This window comes from Carassius carassius, chromosome 13 (assembly GCF_963082965.1).
Source record: "Carassius carassius chromosome 13, fCarCar2.1, whole genome shotgun sequence".
Classification (NCBI taxonomy): domain Eukaryota; kingdom Metazoa; phylum Chordata; class Actinopteri; order Cypriniformes; family Cyprinidae; genus Carassius; species Carassius carassius.
In genome coordinates, this window is record NC_081767.1 from 8,411,652 (window position 1) to 8,428,709 (window position 17,058).

Sequence of the window (17,058 nt, forward strand, 5' to 3'; positions counted from 1 at the left end):
ACCTAAGCTGCTCTTATCTGGTTCTGTGCTGGGGATGTTCTGCTCAACGCTCATAACCTGTTGTTTGCTGAAGGACACATGTCTGTTGTTCCTTCAGATCAGAGACTGAAACTAATTAGACATTGAGCTATTAGTCCACATCAGTACACCGTTCCTGACTGACACTCATAATACCACATCAGAATCAGATCTTCTTTTTTTTTTTTTTGTACTGTGATGTTACAGGTTCATTTATATTAAGAATGTTAAGTATTTCTGTTTGAAATTCTGGGACTTAATCTGTATTTCCTAAACAGCAAAAAATATAATATTCTAGTCCTTAATTTGTATACTACTCTGACCCTTCTTGGCACAAAGTGTCAAAATTCATGACAAATTGTCACATTTGTCTGGTTTTACTCCTAGATGATGACCTCCTTAAATCTAGGGTGTACTCATTTCTGCAATCCTTAATAACCAAATTGGTTAATTAACTTATTTTACAATTATTTATGACACATATTTCTCTTTTTATTAAGTATATGTTTAATAGATTTCAAAGGAGCAATCTTTCCATGAGTTGTATTAGTGGTCATTAAGAAAATACATCTTATGTTCAGATGGGGTGTACTCATTTATGCTGTGCATTTTAAATACAATTCGTATATAATTCGTATACAAATACAATTCAAACCTGATTGTATATTAGACAGCCATCAATTTTATGGTGATTTATTTTTTTTTTTTTAGATGTTGACAGTCCCCCATAATGATTTTACTGGCCAAATTATAATTAAACTATATGATAAATACTGTATATTGTAAAGAGCTGTAAAGAGAAAATATGTAACAAAAAAAATAAAATAAATATATATATATATATGTGCGTATGTGTGTTTGTGTGTGTTATAAAAATATGTATTAAAAAATTATTATATATATTTTTTTCAATACCTTTGAGATTTTGGAAATATATTTACATATATTAAAGTGTGTTTTTTTTTTAATTCCTACTATTCATTTAAACTTTCTTACAAATGAGGTTTTTTTTCATTGTCCTTTTGTGGGTCTCACATGACTTCCTTACTGTATGACTGAGGGTCGAATTCAGACCAGCTCACATTTTAGTCTATTTCAACAGTAACACACTCACACACACTTGCACAACACAAGCACAAGAAGCATATGCGTAAACACTGTCACACACTTTCATACCCTAACAGCAGACTTTAGCTGCATCAACTGGTACTGTGAAAGCTTGTTGAGGCTTGTTGCAGATTGAAGTGGATCTGGTGTGCAGAGCAGAACTGCAAGTATGAGTTTGCATGTGTGTCAATGAGCCTAAAGTTAATCAAGGCTGGTTACTGCTTGCTACAAGCAAAGCAAATAAAATATGCCCACGCATCTACAGTAAAGTAACACAGACACACCCTTGATGTCATTATATTTGAAATACAGAAAACATTCCCCCATCATCTGCTCACTACTTCCTCTCACAGAACAGATATACAGGAGCATATGAAGATAAAACACATAGATGAGATATACAGTGACTTAAATGTACACTTCAGTCTCACTTAAAAAGTCTGAATATCATTGTAATTTCCAGAGCTGTATTTGCAGTGAATTGGCCTGGCTATTATTTTTGCCAAAGTATGAGGTGTGTGTGTGTGTGTGTGTGTGTGTGTGTATACATATATTTTGTTTTGTTTCACAGAAGAAAAAGATTTATAAAGGTTTGGAATTACATGAAAGTAATAAAAAAGTAAAGTATAATGATTTAATAATAACATTATTAAATCATTATAAATCTAAAAATTTTGATCTCTAGTGAGCTATTCCATCTAAATCTAATTTGCATAGAAAGTGGGAGTGTTTGTATTGAAAAGAATGACAATTAATCATTTTAAACACTGATATTTTTGTCTGTTTAAACTGGAGTGCATTTATTGGATAGGACACTATTGAATAGGTTATTGATCTGTTGTATGCAGCATAGGCGCCGATACCGTGGGTGCTCCGGGGCTCGAGCACCCACGGAAAATACAGAGCACCCACGGAAAATGAGCACCCACGTGTGCCAGTGCCAGACTGCCAGTAGGCTACATTTATTTAAAATTAAACATTGCAGTTGGCGCTATGAAGCGTCTGCCACACTGTGATTGGTTATGTTGTTGTCAGTGACAGTGACATAACCAGTCGCATGCATGTTCCATATCCTATCCAACAATCACAGCGTTTCTGAAAACGTCCCATCCCCCACTATACAGTGCCGTGCGAGTATGTAATCATTTACTGCTTTCCGTAATCACTAATCATTAATCAGACTAAAATGGACAGATTTGTTATAAAAAATGCCAAACCTATTAATATTGATATATCGACATCTACCACAAGTGCCCTCTCAGATAATAAGCTATGTGCTTTGATCTTGATGTGTTGTCTATGTTATTCGTTCGCTATGAGAACTTGAGTAACAGCTGGTAGTACAGAGGGAAGAGAACGCAGGTCAGTATATCGCGATATACACTGTACATATTGTATAGACACACTAGGTGAGAAGTGAGCGCCACACATTAGCTATAGTCTATTTTTTTATTTTTTAAATGGCGTGCGCCCTTGAGCACCCACGGAGAAAAACATAAATCGGCGCCTATGGTATGCAGATCTATATATTTTTAAGCATTTTTGTTTTCAATAAAATCTAAGTGGTCTACTGTTGATTCAGTATTTTCTTCTGTGTTACAATTCATACAGATCTGTAATGACAGATTTGACATTTTTGGGTGATCAATACCTCTAATGCAGAGATGAGACGTAATAACTCAATACATTTTAAACTCCCTCATAATAGAGAGTGTTGCTCAACTAATCTCCACAGTTTCCCCACAGGTGATAATACTGGATGAAACACTTTTCCACTGAAGGATTTTCACCTTGGGAGAATCCATGCAGTCATTGTCATGTTGAAAAAATGCAGGAAATGAGGAGAGGGTTTAAATTTTTTTGAATCACATCACATCACACAGTGGTGTGTAAATTCATGATAGCATTGACAAAGCATAGCTCCCTCTTACGTTCAGCACTCATCTATTCCTATATAAGAGCTTTACTACCACCAAACTTCATTGTGGAAACAGCCACTTCTCTCTGCACTCCTCCTCTAGCAACACCAAAACATTTTGGATGCCGTAAGATCCGAAATGATTGACTTTTTATTCAAGATTATGGATTCCCAGAGGGCTACTTTTTGTAAAAATGGGCCTTGGAAAAGGCTAAATGAGTTTATTTTGCTTATCCACTCTTTTCATAGCTTTTTCTAGGTTGGTATTTCTTCTGATCTTTTTCTGGCTAAAAAATAAATACATGAATAATAATAAAAAATAAAAAGAATTGGTTCTACGTACTTACCTGTTGAACAAAAACTGCATTAAACGTACACCAGATTTTTTATTTAGATTTATTTAATAACTTTCAGGAGGGTTTATTCATTTTTGCATTTTTATTAATTTGATAAGAAAATCATATTTTCCTATAATAATTTCCACTTGGTTCTTTGGTAATTAATTAAGCAGACTTGCTGGAACATTATATCCCTAAAGAGACCTAACATGTCTTCAATTTTTCAAGTTTCAGAGTGGGTGTACTCATTTATGGTGTGTTTACATTATATTACTTAATTTTAGCCTGTTTTTCACTTACAGCTATAGCATAACTTTGTAAGGATTAAAATATAATGCATGACTCATATGGACTATGTAAATACTTTTATAGTGGTTTTGTGGAGATTGACAGCCCTTGGTCACACACTACTTTTGTTATGAAAAAACAAACAAAAAAAAAAACATTTGTATTCCACAGAAGAAACACATTTGGAACAACATGAAGGTCAGTAAATCATGACAGAATTTTCATTCAACTGCTCCTTTAAGAATTGGAGACAGCGACAGGGGTCCTGCTGATAGACTCATCAGAAGGTTTGTACATCCCCTGCAGGGCAGGAACAGTAACATATGTCACACATTTGCTGTGTGTATGTGTGAGAATACACCTTCGTTTAAGTAGCCTGTTTGGTAATGATGAGCTATAAACCCTGATTGGAGAGAATTGCCTTTAAATTACTGAATAAATCTGTGTTACACAGAGGTTTGTGGAGAGCTCGGACTTCACATTATATGTAATAGGATTTTAGAAACAAGTTCTCTCAAGGTCATAAATCACTGCGTATGGGTGCAATATGCGATAAAGAGAGAGCTGGTTTTTCAAGGTTAATTTTTAGGCTAAAACCTCTCTGCTTGCTCTGGCGCGATACTGTTTGCAAATATATTGTCTCGAGGTGAAGAAATTATTAACATAATGAAGGAAGCAAAGACATAACATGGAAACAGAATAGAATCATTAAAGAAACATTCTCAGAGGTGAAAGAGCTCATAACAGTCCCTCTCTGTCGCCTCAGTGGCTGCGTCCTGCATGTTAAAGGCGACGCTGCTCGGAGACGTGCTCTTTTGTCTTGACTTTGCTTTTGTAAATGAGGTAATGTTGAAGTGTGGATTTGTGAGGGGATTTGGGGCGGTCTGGGCGGTGGGACGCCTGTGAGGGCAGAGCTGAAGAGAAGTGATGAATATTAAACTGCTGAAAGAATGAGACAGAAAGATGTTCCAGGGGTCATTTACCTCTCGTAGCATTGTCTCTTTTACTCACATTTCCTTTGACACAGAGACAAGGAGAAAGTCAACAAGTTCAGTTCACACCATTGCATTACTGGCATATTTTGAGGAACGGATCACTAGTATTAGTGTCACATAGTGTAGAACAAAGATTAAAACTTAAAATGAAGGGTTTGTTCAGGTCTGCGACCCTCTCTGTGCCATGAACATCAAGAAAACCTCAAATAGCATGGCTTTAAGGTCACTTTTTAACATCACTTTTCTTTGATTATATTGTCTTCCCAGCCTGGTCATAGCTGGTTTTAGAGGGGTATTGACCACATCTTTAGCTGTTCAGGCTGGTTAGGCTGGTAGACCAGCTTACCAACCAGCTAAAACCAGCTGGACACCAATTAGTCTGGAAGACCAGCTAAAAATCAGCTACAGCTTAGGGTGGTTTAAGCTTTTTTATTTTATTTTCTTTTCCCCAGCAGACAAACTTTTGCATATGGTGAATGAAAAACAAAAAACATCTCACAGATTTATTTCAAAGGACAGCTTGATTCATAACAACTGAAATATCATATAATCATTCAAATATAATTTAATCAAAGAATGGACTGCTTCTAACAATTTATTTCTATTATGTGTTTTGAAGTTATTATTTGTGCCTTTCTGAATAAGTTATTTAGCTTCACCTACATCCCTAACCTTAGCAACCATTCATTAACCAAACTGTAATGATAAAAGACTTCCTAGTCATCGGGAAGAAGGAGGCGGCAACCGGCGGACAATCAAATAACATTTTAATAATACAAAATAAACACAAAACAGCGCACCAGCCCCTCACGGACGACTGGTGCACTCAAATAAAAACCAAAACACAACACAACTAAAAGCCCAGGCCTGGTCCTCTCTCCTCCTTCACTGTCGCAGGCCGGGGGGTACCCACGAGACTGCGCTCTACCCCCCCCCTCCCTCCGGGAGGGGACCGCTCACGGGGACCTGCGGGAACCTGGGGGTAGGACAGACGAGGCGATAGAGAAAAGGAGATGGAAGGAGGAGCGACAGAGACGAGAGAGGAAAAAAAAAATTCCGGTTCCCAGACGCACTGCTGCTCGGCCCTCCACCGGCTAGGCGATCTCCTCCGCGGTGCCTGGCGGTGGCACTGGACAGCCCTCGGCGGACGGCACGACACTCCTCCGCCGCCCGGTGGACGGCGACGGCTCCTCCGGTTTTGGGCAGCCGGTAGGAGTCCCCCGTTCCCTGCTCCTCCCCGTTCAGGCGGACGGCAGCAGGCTCCGGCTCTCTGGCGAACCCTTCATATAGCGGGCGGTTGGCAGCGAGATCGCCCGTCCCCGGCAACTCGCTCCAGCCCACCGCCTCGAGCATCCATGGCGGCATCCTCCTCGCCTGCTCTGTGGCACCGCGGATTCCCCACAGCGACGAGGGATCTTCAGCAGCGCGTCCCTCCTTCTCCCGGGTTTCGGCACCACTGTAATGATAAAAGACTTCCTAGTCATCGGGAAGAAGGAGGCGGGAACCGGCGGACAATCAAATAACATCTTAATAATACAAAATAAACACAAAACAGCGCACCAGCCCCTCACGGACGACTGGTGCACTCAAATAAAAACCAAAACACAACACAACTAAAAGCCCAGGCCTGGTCCTCTCTCCTCCTTCACTGTCGTCGCTCCAGTTTTATATCGTTCCATCTCCTACGTGGGACTCGAGAGCGGCAGTGGGCCGCAGGTGCCACTGATTTGCCCAATCATTGCCGGCCTCACTCCTTGTTCCCACGTCCCTCGGCCCCGCCCCACTCGCCACACAAACCATCTTCTACTAGATCAACTAGCCACTAATGAGAGTGTCAGCTCCACCCGAGTATGTAAAAATCTTTACTGGAAAGAATAACTCTGAACTGCCTCTAGAAAGTTTTACTACAGGAAATACAGCTTGGGTTGTGTTGTGTCACAAATGGCCAAAGTGTGTGTATCAGGGTTTGCAAGTCACTTGTATGAATAGGCCGTGGATCTGAAAAGCTGTGGTTTCTGCTGCCGTGGAGATGGGGACAATTTAGATAAATATGTTTTTTCTTTCCTCGTGTCTCAGTGGCCTGACTGACTAAAGCAAGCGGGCCAGACAGTGTCAGACTCTTGGAGAGCGAATATTACGCCTGTTCAGTGTGTGTTTTATACAGCTGTAAGCTGCTGGGGAAACGTTCATTGCTCTGACCTCATTAGCCTCTGTGTGATTAACTTTAACATTTCAGCGCTGCAAACACGCACGCGCTCCTCAGCTGACATGTGTGATCCATATTTTGTAAGTCGTTTGTAAATCAAGCTTGTTATTCCAAGCTATTTTTGGGTTGCATGCTGAATGTTTGCCAGCTACAGCTTTTATCTGGGGTTTGGAGTGGAATTACAGAGAAAGAGGTCACTTTAACACTTGCGTGTATCTGTGTTATCATGTTGTGAGATTGTGAAAATGGCTATGGTAACAGCGAGAATGATAGTTAGGAATGTTAGCATTAGCTACTGTGCTGCATTTGACATTTTTCGACAAAAAATAAATTAATCTTTTATCTGAGATTCTGTAACATTATCAATGCATGTGTGTGTGTGTGTGTGTGTGTATCTGTCTGTATGGGTGTGAGAGAGACATGTTTACACCTGATATAACTATAACACACCTGTAGGGGAGCGGGGGGAGAAATGTTATGGGCGTTTTCACATTAAAGCTTTTGCATGGATCCAAGTCCATTTGGCATTAAACTTCAGTGCTTTCAGTAAACATGAAAACCGTTTTTCTTTTTTTTAATTCTGCTGTTCACAAAGGAACTACGTGTGTGGTAAATGCACTAGAAAGTTTCATCCTTGTCCACTGTCTGCATTATTTGTCCAGAAATTATGACTGAAATGTACTTATATAAACTAGAGCAGAGGGTTATCGCTAAACCAGCTTGTCAGTGCTGGTGTTGTGGTCTCCAGTAGTTTGTTGTTGTACCATCTCATCTGTTCCATTTTCAACTTTGAAACAAAATAATCAGTGCAAAAAATTCAGGACACATATGCATATCCAAGACTACAGAATATGTGTTTAGAAAAATAAGGCAATGCATAGACAGTTTGCATGTACTTTGCTGATTACACACAATCTACATTACATGTAAAAAAACGTGTCTAGGTTACGTATGTAACCCTGGTTCCTCGAGGGAACGAGACGCTGCGTCGAAAGCGCCTTGGGGAACGCGTTCAGCGTACGCGACTCTGAATATCATGTGTAATCAGTCCAATGGAAGGGCGTGACGTCACCGTCGTGGTGACGTAAGCGACCAGGAAGCCACAAAAGCACGTGCCACGCAGCTGGCGTCAGCTTCGAGTACCAGCAAGCGCCGGCAGGGGTGCCGGGGGTATTTGCTCTGGGACCACACCAGGATCTGGTGCGCCAGCTTGTACAAAGGGCGCGAACGCAGACCTCCCTGGTGGTTGATGTAAGAGACCACTGATGTGTTGTCGGTGCGCACCAACACATGGTGACCTCTCAGGTCTGGGAGGAAGTGCTTCAGTGCACGATAAACTGCTAGCATTTCTAGACAATTGATATGCCATGTTAGATGGCGATCGCTCCACAGACCACGGGCAGGGTGGCCACTCATGACCGCACCCCAGCCGGTGAGGGACGCGTCCGTCGCTAGTGTCACACGGCGACAAGGAGCTCCCAGCACCGGGCCCTGATTCAAGAACCAAGGTTTCTTCCACATGTCTAAGGCACGGAGGCAGCGCCGCGTGACCTTGATAGTGTGAAGCGGATTGCCCCTCGGGGAAAATCCCTTGGTCTTGAGCCACCACTGTAGGGGTCTCATGTACAGCAGGCCAAGAGGTATCACGTTGGACGCAGCTGCCATCAGACCCAACAATCTCTGAAATTGTTTGACAGTGAGTGACTGGCCTTCTCTGACTCTCTTGACTGAGATGAGGATCGACTCGATACGAGCAGGGGACAATCGTGCCGGCATCGTGGTCGAATCCCATACTACGCCTAGATAGGTGGTTCTCTGAACCGGAGAAAGTACACTCTTCTTGGCGTTCAGTCTCAAACCCAGCTCCCCCATATGTGCGAGAACGACATCTCGATGTCGAACCGCAATCTGCTCTGACTGAGCTAAGATCAACCAATCGTCGATATAATTGAGAATGCGGATGCCCTGCATGCGCAGGGGGGCTAGAGCCGCATCTACACACTTTGTGAACGTGCGGGGTGAGAGTGCGAGGCCAAAGGGAAGTACTCGATATTGGTAGGCTTCGCCCCCGAAAGCGAACCTCAGAAACTTCCTGTGTTGTGGAAGGATGGAGATATGAAAATATGCGTCTTTGAGATCTATCGTGACAAACCAGTCCTCGGACCTGATCTGAGCTACAACATGCTTGATTGTGAGCATTCTGAACTTCAGTCTCATAACTGAACGATTTAAGACCCTCAAGTCTATAATCGGACGCAGCCCCCCATCCTTCTTTGGAACTATGAAATACCGGCTGTAAAATCCGGACTCCCTGTCCTGAGGAGGGACCACCTCGATGGCCCCCTTCTCTAATAGGGGTTTCACTTCCTGTTCCATAACCAGACCCTGCCTGGGGCCCACTATCGTGTGAACGACCCCGTTGAATATAGGCGGCACGGAGCCGAACTGAATGCGGTAGCCTTTTTCTACTATATGCAGGACCCAATGAGATACATTTGGCAGTAGTTTCCACACTGCTAAATAATCTACTAAGGGAATCAGTCTCTTGAGATTGACCTCTGGTGTAAGAGACCCCCGCAGGGGCGGCGAGCGTCCCAACCCCGCTACGCGCACGGGCGGAGGATACTGAGAGTGATGCTCGCCCGGGGCCGCTGCGCCCTGGAGCCCTGGAGCACTGGCAGGGTTGGCAGAACGACCCCCAGAGGGCACTGAGGTGGGAGGGGCACCGTGGACTGCGGTGTGTGCCGTTCTACCCCAGCGGAGGCTGCCCTCTGAAACCCCGGGCCCTCAACCATAAGTGCCTCTCTTTTCGGCGGGCCAATCGATGCTTAATTTCGCCACCGCGCGAGTAACCACCTCTAAGAGCTCCTCATACTGTAGCGAGTGGGGTGGCGAATCCCTATCGAGCGACTCCACATCGACCTCCTCGGAGGAAGAGAGGCGGAGCGTCGATCCCTCACCCTGATTGGAAGGAACCGCTGTGCGTGCTTCCGACTCTAGGGATTGGGTGCCGGATCTGGCAGAAGTGGAAGGAGATAGGGACTGGCCCGTCTCCATTCCCTCCACCAGATCGACTTGCGAACCCCACGAGTGCAGCCGCCGTTCTGCCTCGGCAGAAGCAGGACCAGCACCGCGGGGAACGCTGGCGAAGGCCCCCTCCTCAAAGAGGGCCCTCCGGGAACGAAGCAGCCGCACCGACATTCGCTCGCAGTGCGGGCAGTCGGCCCCCTCGAGAGCCGACTCAGCGTGCTTCGAACCCAGGCAAACCACGCACAGGTTGTGTGTATCCCCACCCGTTATATATCTCGGGCAGGGAGGAACACACAGCCTATAACGCGATTTGGAATCGCCATCAGAGTGCTTAACTTTCGCCTTGCTTTTTGGCATGTCTAGGAGCTCTTTTAACTGGACAGACAACAGTAAATAAGACTCACAAGACGGACAAATGACATTCACACACAGAGCGCTTGCTGAAAGACGCGAAGCTGACGCCAGCTGCGTGGCACGTGCTTTTGTGGCTTCCTGGTCGCTTACGTCACCACGTCGGTGACGTCACGCCCTTCCATTGGACTGATTACACACGATATTCAGAGTCGCGTACGCTGAACGCGTTTCCCAAGGCGCTTTCGACGCAGCTCGAGTTCCTGAAGAGGAACTTTTTTTTAGCACCATGCTCTACTGTTTGAACTACAGGAATAGCTATGGACAGCACAGTTCAGCTCATTCATTGATAAATATTCTTATGACTTTGTCACTATTGCTTACAGAATTTTAGAAACACTGTTGAGATCTCATTTGAACCTCTAGAGGAGACACATAACATTATAGGATCATTTGTTTTTTCCAGGTGAACAATCTGAAAATCTGAGAGGGGTGAAAAAAAGAAAGAAGCAAGAATATCTTGATAAATTGTCTTCATGCTTAGTTTGTTTTCAAAAATCAAACATTTTTGTATGAATTAGATACTATAAATTCAAAATAAATCACCAAACTTATAAAATAATTGCATTATGAAATTGTCTTAACAAATCTTGTTCTTTGTTTTATTGCATTGCTGTTTTGGAAATGCACTTAATTAAGATACTGAGGTGCTTGAACCTGGATTCTGACTGTACTTTGTATTGTTAGCACCAGGGGCGATTCTAGGATTTTCATTTTAGGGGGGCTCAGCCCCCAATGAGGGTATGATGTAAAAAAAAAAAAAAAAAAAAAATTAGTTTATGCTCTAATGCTCATTATTAACTAGTTTCATTCATTCATCCAGTAACATGCATATGGCACAGTTTTATAATCACTGAGGTACCGAATGTGAGGTATTTATGGGGGTTCGGGGGCATGCTCCCCCAAGAAAATTTTGATTTCTCTGATCTACATATGTGCATTTTAAGATGTTTTGAAGGCCAAAAAAATTGGATGACAATAGCTTTAAAACCATGTGCGGGCAGCTGTTTTTTTTCTCACCTCATCAGCATCACACTCTTTTTCTCTTGGTTTTTATCTTGCTCTGTCTTTTCCCTCGTAAAGCTGAGCTTTGACTGATATAGGCTTTTTATTTTTGTCTGTCAGTGAAGAAAGTAAACATAGGGTCAACTGATAGGTTGATTTATGAATCATTTTCTCAGACAAAGCTACCAGGAAAAGCTAGGTAACTAAGTCCATCAACAATGAAATATAAATTATTTTATTTTTTAAGCTTTTTAGCCTTTGTAATCAACAATACGGTTGGTTATTCACCAAGTCACCCCGTGAAAATCTATTTAATTTCAAATCATTTAACTAACCAGCTAAACATGTATTAATGTAACTGTCTATTGGCAATATGATTAATCTGTTCTATATTTATTTCTATTTATTAAAAATAACAACATGAATTATCAATTTGCCACTTCTATAAATCAAGTACTTAAAAGAAAATCACAAATCCCTTTTACTCTTACTCTAATATATGTATGTACACTCCTCCTGATTCATTATTACTTAATACAAAACTATATTTATTAATACAAAACAAAAAAACTAAAAAATAATAATGATGTTCTCTCTCTGGGCCATCTAGTGCTTTCAGATAATGATGTGTGTCTTTAATCATTTCTGTGCATGGCAGCATAATGTAATGCCAAAATACAAAATAATATGTTTTAAAGTTTAAAAAGTAAATAAATAAAATAAATCATGATCGTTTTCTAAAGTATGTTTTCATGGGTGTTAATCGCTTAATTTTTGTAGGAATAAAAAACAACTATCACACTGTGTGATAGGGCTGAAGGTGAACGCAGCGAAACGTATTGGTATTGGATGAGAAACCGAACCGTCCCGTGTTGCTCCCAATGCTCCAGTAACATTACATTATGTAAACTGCAATGCATTTATGACAAAGAACTGCACCGATGCAGATGTAATATCATAGCAATCTATCAATAAATGCACTCACGACACACCTTGTACTCTCTGATGTTCACTCTGCTCGGCACCACTGAAGATTGAAAAATGCGCTAACTCCAAGCAGACTCAGATAAGGGGAGGAGCCGAAACTTGACGCAGCTCGCCGCCGTTTCAAATGAATTTTTTTACTGAAGCGATAAAAAATGTATTAATCAAATATTTTTTTAGGGGGGCTGGGCAGAAGTTTAGGGGGGCTGAAGCCCCCCTAAAAAGGGCCTAGTGACGCCCCTGGTTAGCACCTCTCTTTACGATGAATCATTGTTTGGATAAATAATAAAAAAATATATATTTACATGTAAAATGTAAATGTAACCAATCTAAATAAGTGGAATAACCTGACTTCTGCTTTCTCCCACTCACACAGAGTTTAGCATAATCTGAAAGAGCAGCAGGTGTATGTGTTTGTCGGAGAGACATTCTTGACTGAATGCCAAATGCTTAAAGAGGTCTCTGAAAAGTCCTTTAACAAAACTGAACAGACAGAACTCAAATCTAACTTGTTTAAACTTGTTGTTGTTGTTGTTTTGTGTGTGTGTGTGTGTTTGTGTGTTCCAAAATATTCTCTTTTATTGTGGATGTAAAAACAATTTGAGACGTGCTCTAGAAAGGTGCTATAGATATAAAGTACTTTCTTACTTACTAAAATAACTCCCTAGCCTACAAAGAGAAGAGGGACTGCTGTATTTCAGCACAATCTGTCTGTTCCTTCCACCATATGAAAAATCTATGATGTCTCTGCTTTTCACACAAACCTATACTTACTATTATTACTATTCCTAAATATTCTTAATCATGTCAGCATATTATTTTTATTTGAATTCTTATTGAGATTTTGTTCTTGTTATTATGTTATTAATTTGGCATATTCTGTATTGTACAGTTTCCAAGTATAGCTATACTGCTGCTTTGGAAACACACAGCGGTCGCCGTGATTTCGCCAAGTACGACATGTTCTTGGATCAACATCTTTTGTTGATCCTGGATCAAAATTATTATTAAAAATATAGATTTAACCCAATCCCTACCCCTAAACCTAATCCTACCTATAATTTATTCCTAAAATCGGTGGGAAATTATAGCTGATTAAGAAGGGTGTAGAAGCACCTAACCCTGATTTTAAGCCTAAAACAGATATTTACTGAAAAGTTATATCTGAATTCTGATTGGTTGATTGGAATGTTGTTCCAGGATCAACAAGGATGTTGATCCAGGAACATGTTGTACGTGGTGAAATCACGCTTACCCACACATAGCAGTGTTTAGTTCATGCAAATATAATTGTCTATGTTTATATTCAATTAATAAGTCAATATATTTAATTAACATTAACAGAGGATATAAATGCGCTCAAAATAATAAAATGTCTATGTTTCAGATATAATTTTAATAATGTACTGAATTTGGCTTCAGTACATTGTGACAATATAAAAGCTAAGTTTTAGCTAATTAAGTTTTTCTGTTATCATCCATTATAGGGCTGTAGCTATCGAATATTTTAGTAATCGAGTATTCTACCAAAAATTCCATCGATTAATCGAGTAATCGAATACAATGTGTTTTAGCTTAATTAAAGTGCAATATTAATTATGCAAGAGAAAATAAGACTCCTGGGTCTCTTAAAATGAACAACTAAGTTTCCTTTTAAAAAAAAATGTTACTTTTTAAATGCATAAAAAGCAATGCATACATCAAAAATAAACATTTAATTATTACCCATTGTTTTTCTGTCTGCACTTGTATTGTGAATAATGACAATAAAATTGACAGATTAAGTGCCATTCAGTTGGGGTTTAAAATAAAGCATTTTCTGAGATGCACATTAAACACATAAAACATTAATTTAATTTATTTTTTTAATTATTAAAAATTAAGCAAACTTAACTTTTTGGTAAACAAAGGGGATTTACTATTAAAAATAAAACATGGAAGAAATGTTGTGATTAAACTTAAAAAAACCGGACTTTTATTTTGACGGGTTGACGTACCTTTTACAGTTTTGTGTATGTGATACTACAGTCTATGATGTGATATATGACGCTAGTTTTACTCAAATCAAACGGTCAAATGCTCATGAAGTGACTGTCAGTGCAGTTCTGGAGATGTTGTTCATGTGTTCACGTCCTTATTTAGTGAAACAGCAGACGATGAAATTACCGCGAGCGTCACGCACGCTTCCATGTGTTTTAATGAATGAAGACGCGCTTCTGCTCCATTCATTAACACAGACATGCAGAACATGCAGGATTCATATTTAAATAGACTGTTCCGGCTTAATATTTACAGATATTAGTCCATATCGTGATTTGATGTAAATGCAATGACCTATTTTTGATTAATTCATTCAAAATTTGGCAAATTCCGTGCCATTCCGCGTTAATCTGTAAAATCCGTTTTTATGACTGGATTCCGCAATTCCCTCCGCGTTTTCTGCATTGCGGAAATCATAGTTGTGGTATGCCAGCTCTATCTTGCAATGGCGTTTTCCTGCGCCCTCAAATCAAAACACTGCTGACTCCTTGCAGTATGCGACTTCGGACGCAGCGAATGTGTCTCCTTCCGCTTTGTGGGTGACGTAAACGCGTTGTCACATTAAAAAAAATCATTGCGAAAGAACCTGACGTGAGATTTAAAATAAATTAAAAGAGGCTTCGAGGCAGAGAAATTTGCCTCGATCATTTTTTGTATTCGAGTTACTCGAGGAATCGTTTCAGCCCTAATCCATAATATTTTTCTCACACAGTGGGCCATCAGATTTTGCGCTCCTTGGCACTTTTTATTCAGGTACCAATGTGCAGTGCAGTACACGCAGCTCCATTTTACCACATTTCAATCTGTTCTTCATAATTTTGCCAGAAACTGCACAGAAAATGTAAAAAAACAAATAAAAGGTGGGGGGGCTGGAGTTCTGAACCGATGATCAATACCACTTTCAGGAAGTGTGTGTGTGTGTGTGTGTGTGTGTGTGTGCGTGCGTGTGTGAGTGAATTATGATCTCTGTACATCACACTCTGTCAGTGCCTAATGCACCCTGACACCCACACATCCATACTGATCTCTTTATCAGCGCGAGAGGGACAGAGAGAGAGAGCATTGTGGGTTTTTCTCGAGAGAATTGAGGCTCTATTGTGGGTTTAAATCGACATTGTTCAGACCCCTGAGAGTTTTTTAACCCCCATACAAAGTGACTCTCATTAGCATATGAATGGGAGGGTGGCAGGGTCTCTTTATGGACTGTTTGCAAAGACCCTAGCCCCCCCTCCTCACCCAATTCTGAACACTGGCCTGCTGGCACTCACATGGCTCTGTATGGGAATGTGCCCCAGTAGCATTCACACAACCGTATTTGTTCACTATAGCATTTCCTCCCCTCAGCAGCAGAACTGTCCTTCTTTCTGTGTGTTTGTAGGAGGTGAAGGTTAAATATGTTTTGTTTTGTAAGAGGTCAGAGTGTAAAAAAAAAGGTCTTCTCTTTGCCAGGGACATCTGGTTGCTAGGTGAATAGACCTACAGCTAGAAACAGTCGTCTGCTGGTTTAACTTGTAATGGCTCCAAAATTAGATGCAAGTTCAAACATTCATGTATCAAAAGACCTGAAATGTATGTTCCCAATGGTAAACCACAGTATCACTTATACACCCTATAGTGCTTAAAAGGGAAGACATGGGAATTTACACCCATGTCTTATACTGTAGATCTGTTTCAAAACAGGGTGAGCATCTTTCATAGACAATGTGTTCTAAACATTACAAAAAGTTTTTTTTTGTCTTTGTAATCTTTAATGTAAATAATATATATATATTTTTTCTACTGATGTCACTTGGGCTGTATGGATGTTATTAAATAAATGAAGCCATAACGAGGGAGAAATTGTGAGGCAGAAAGGAAGCAACTGGAAATTATACAAAGTGTAAAAGTGATTTCTATCGTAATCTGTATTTTTGGCACAAAATGGCATTGTTGGCTTTCTCAAAGCACATCCCATAATGCTCACATAATGATTTTGCACCATGCCACTGGTGTGAAGCACTTGGATTCAGTGAAGAACACAAATTACTCTGTTATTTAAAGTAGTTTAAAGCCAGATGAAACAAATAGGTGAAACACTGTGCACAATGAGACAGTCATGCATTGCCTTCATGTATTAGCCTAACACTGCACCATGATATTGTGGCAGAAATGTGGGATATTAATATTGAATTTTATTATAATATTTATTTTAATTTAGACATATTATTAAAGGAGTAATGGAATATAATTACATTATATTTGTGATTCAGCTATAGTGTGTGTGCATTTATACTAGTTGCATTTAGACTACTGTTTTTCATACAAATATCAAGAAACCATATAGATACACTTCACCATGGTATTGAGGCAATATAGATATGGCTTTAACTGTGGTTATCATGACCTAAATGTATGCAACTATGGAAGACCACTGGTTAGCTTTAATAAAACTCAAACAGTCAGAATAAAATAAAAAATAAAATAAAAATAGAACTAAATTTCACCATATAGAAATGAGATTGTTAAAATTTGTACAGATCTTACTGTTTTTGATAATGAACATAAATTTAGATCTGCATTCTAACTCAGGCTACCACTACTGTCAACTCGAGCTAATGTCAAATGTGCATTTCTAAAGTACTATTAATATTGCAGCCAGCACTGCCAAGTGTGCTGAAGATACACGTCATCAAAGTTATGCAACACAAACCTGTTTCAAGATCTGAAACAATATCACTC

General features: G+C 40.4%; 1 protein-coding gene across 2 annotated transcripts in view; it reads right to left on the reverse strand.

Annotated features, from left to right (window-relative positions):
* LOC132155928 (semaphorin-6D-like) overlaps window positions 1-17,058 on the reverse strand; it is a 148,962-nt gene that overhangs the window by 21,850 nt on the left and 110,054 nt on the right. The gene's annotated exons all lie outside the window — the stretch shown is intronic.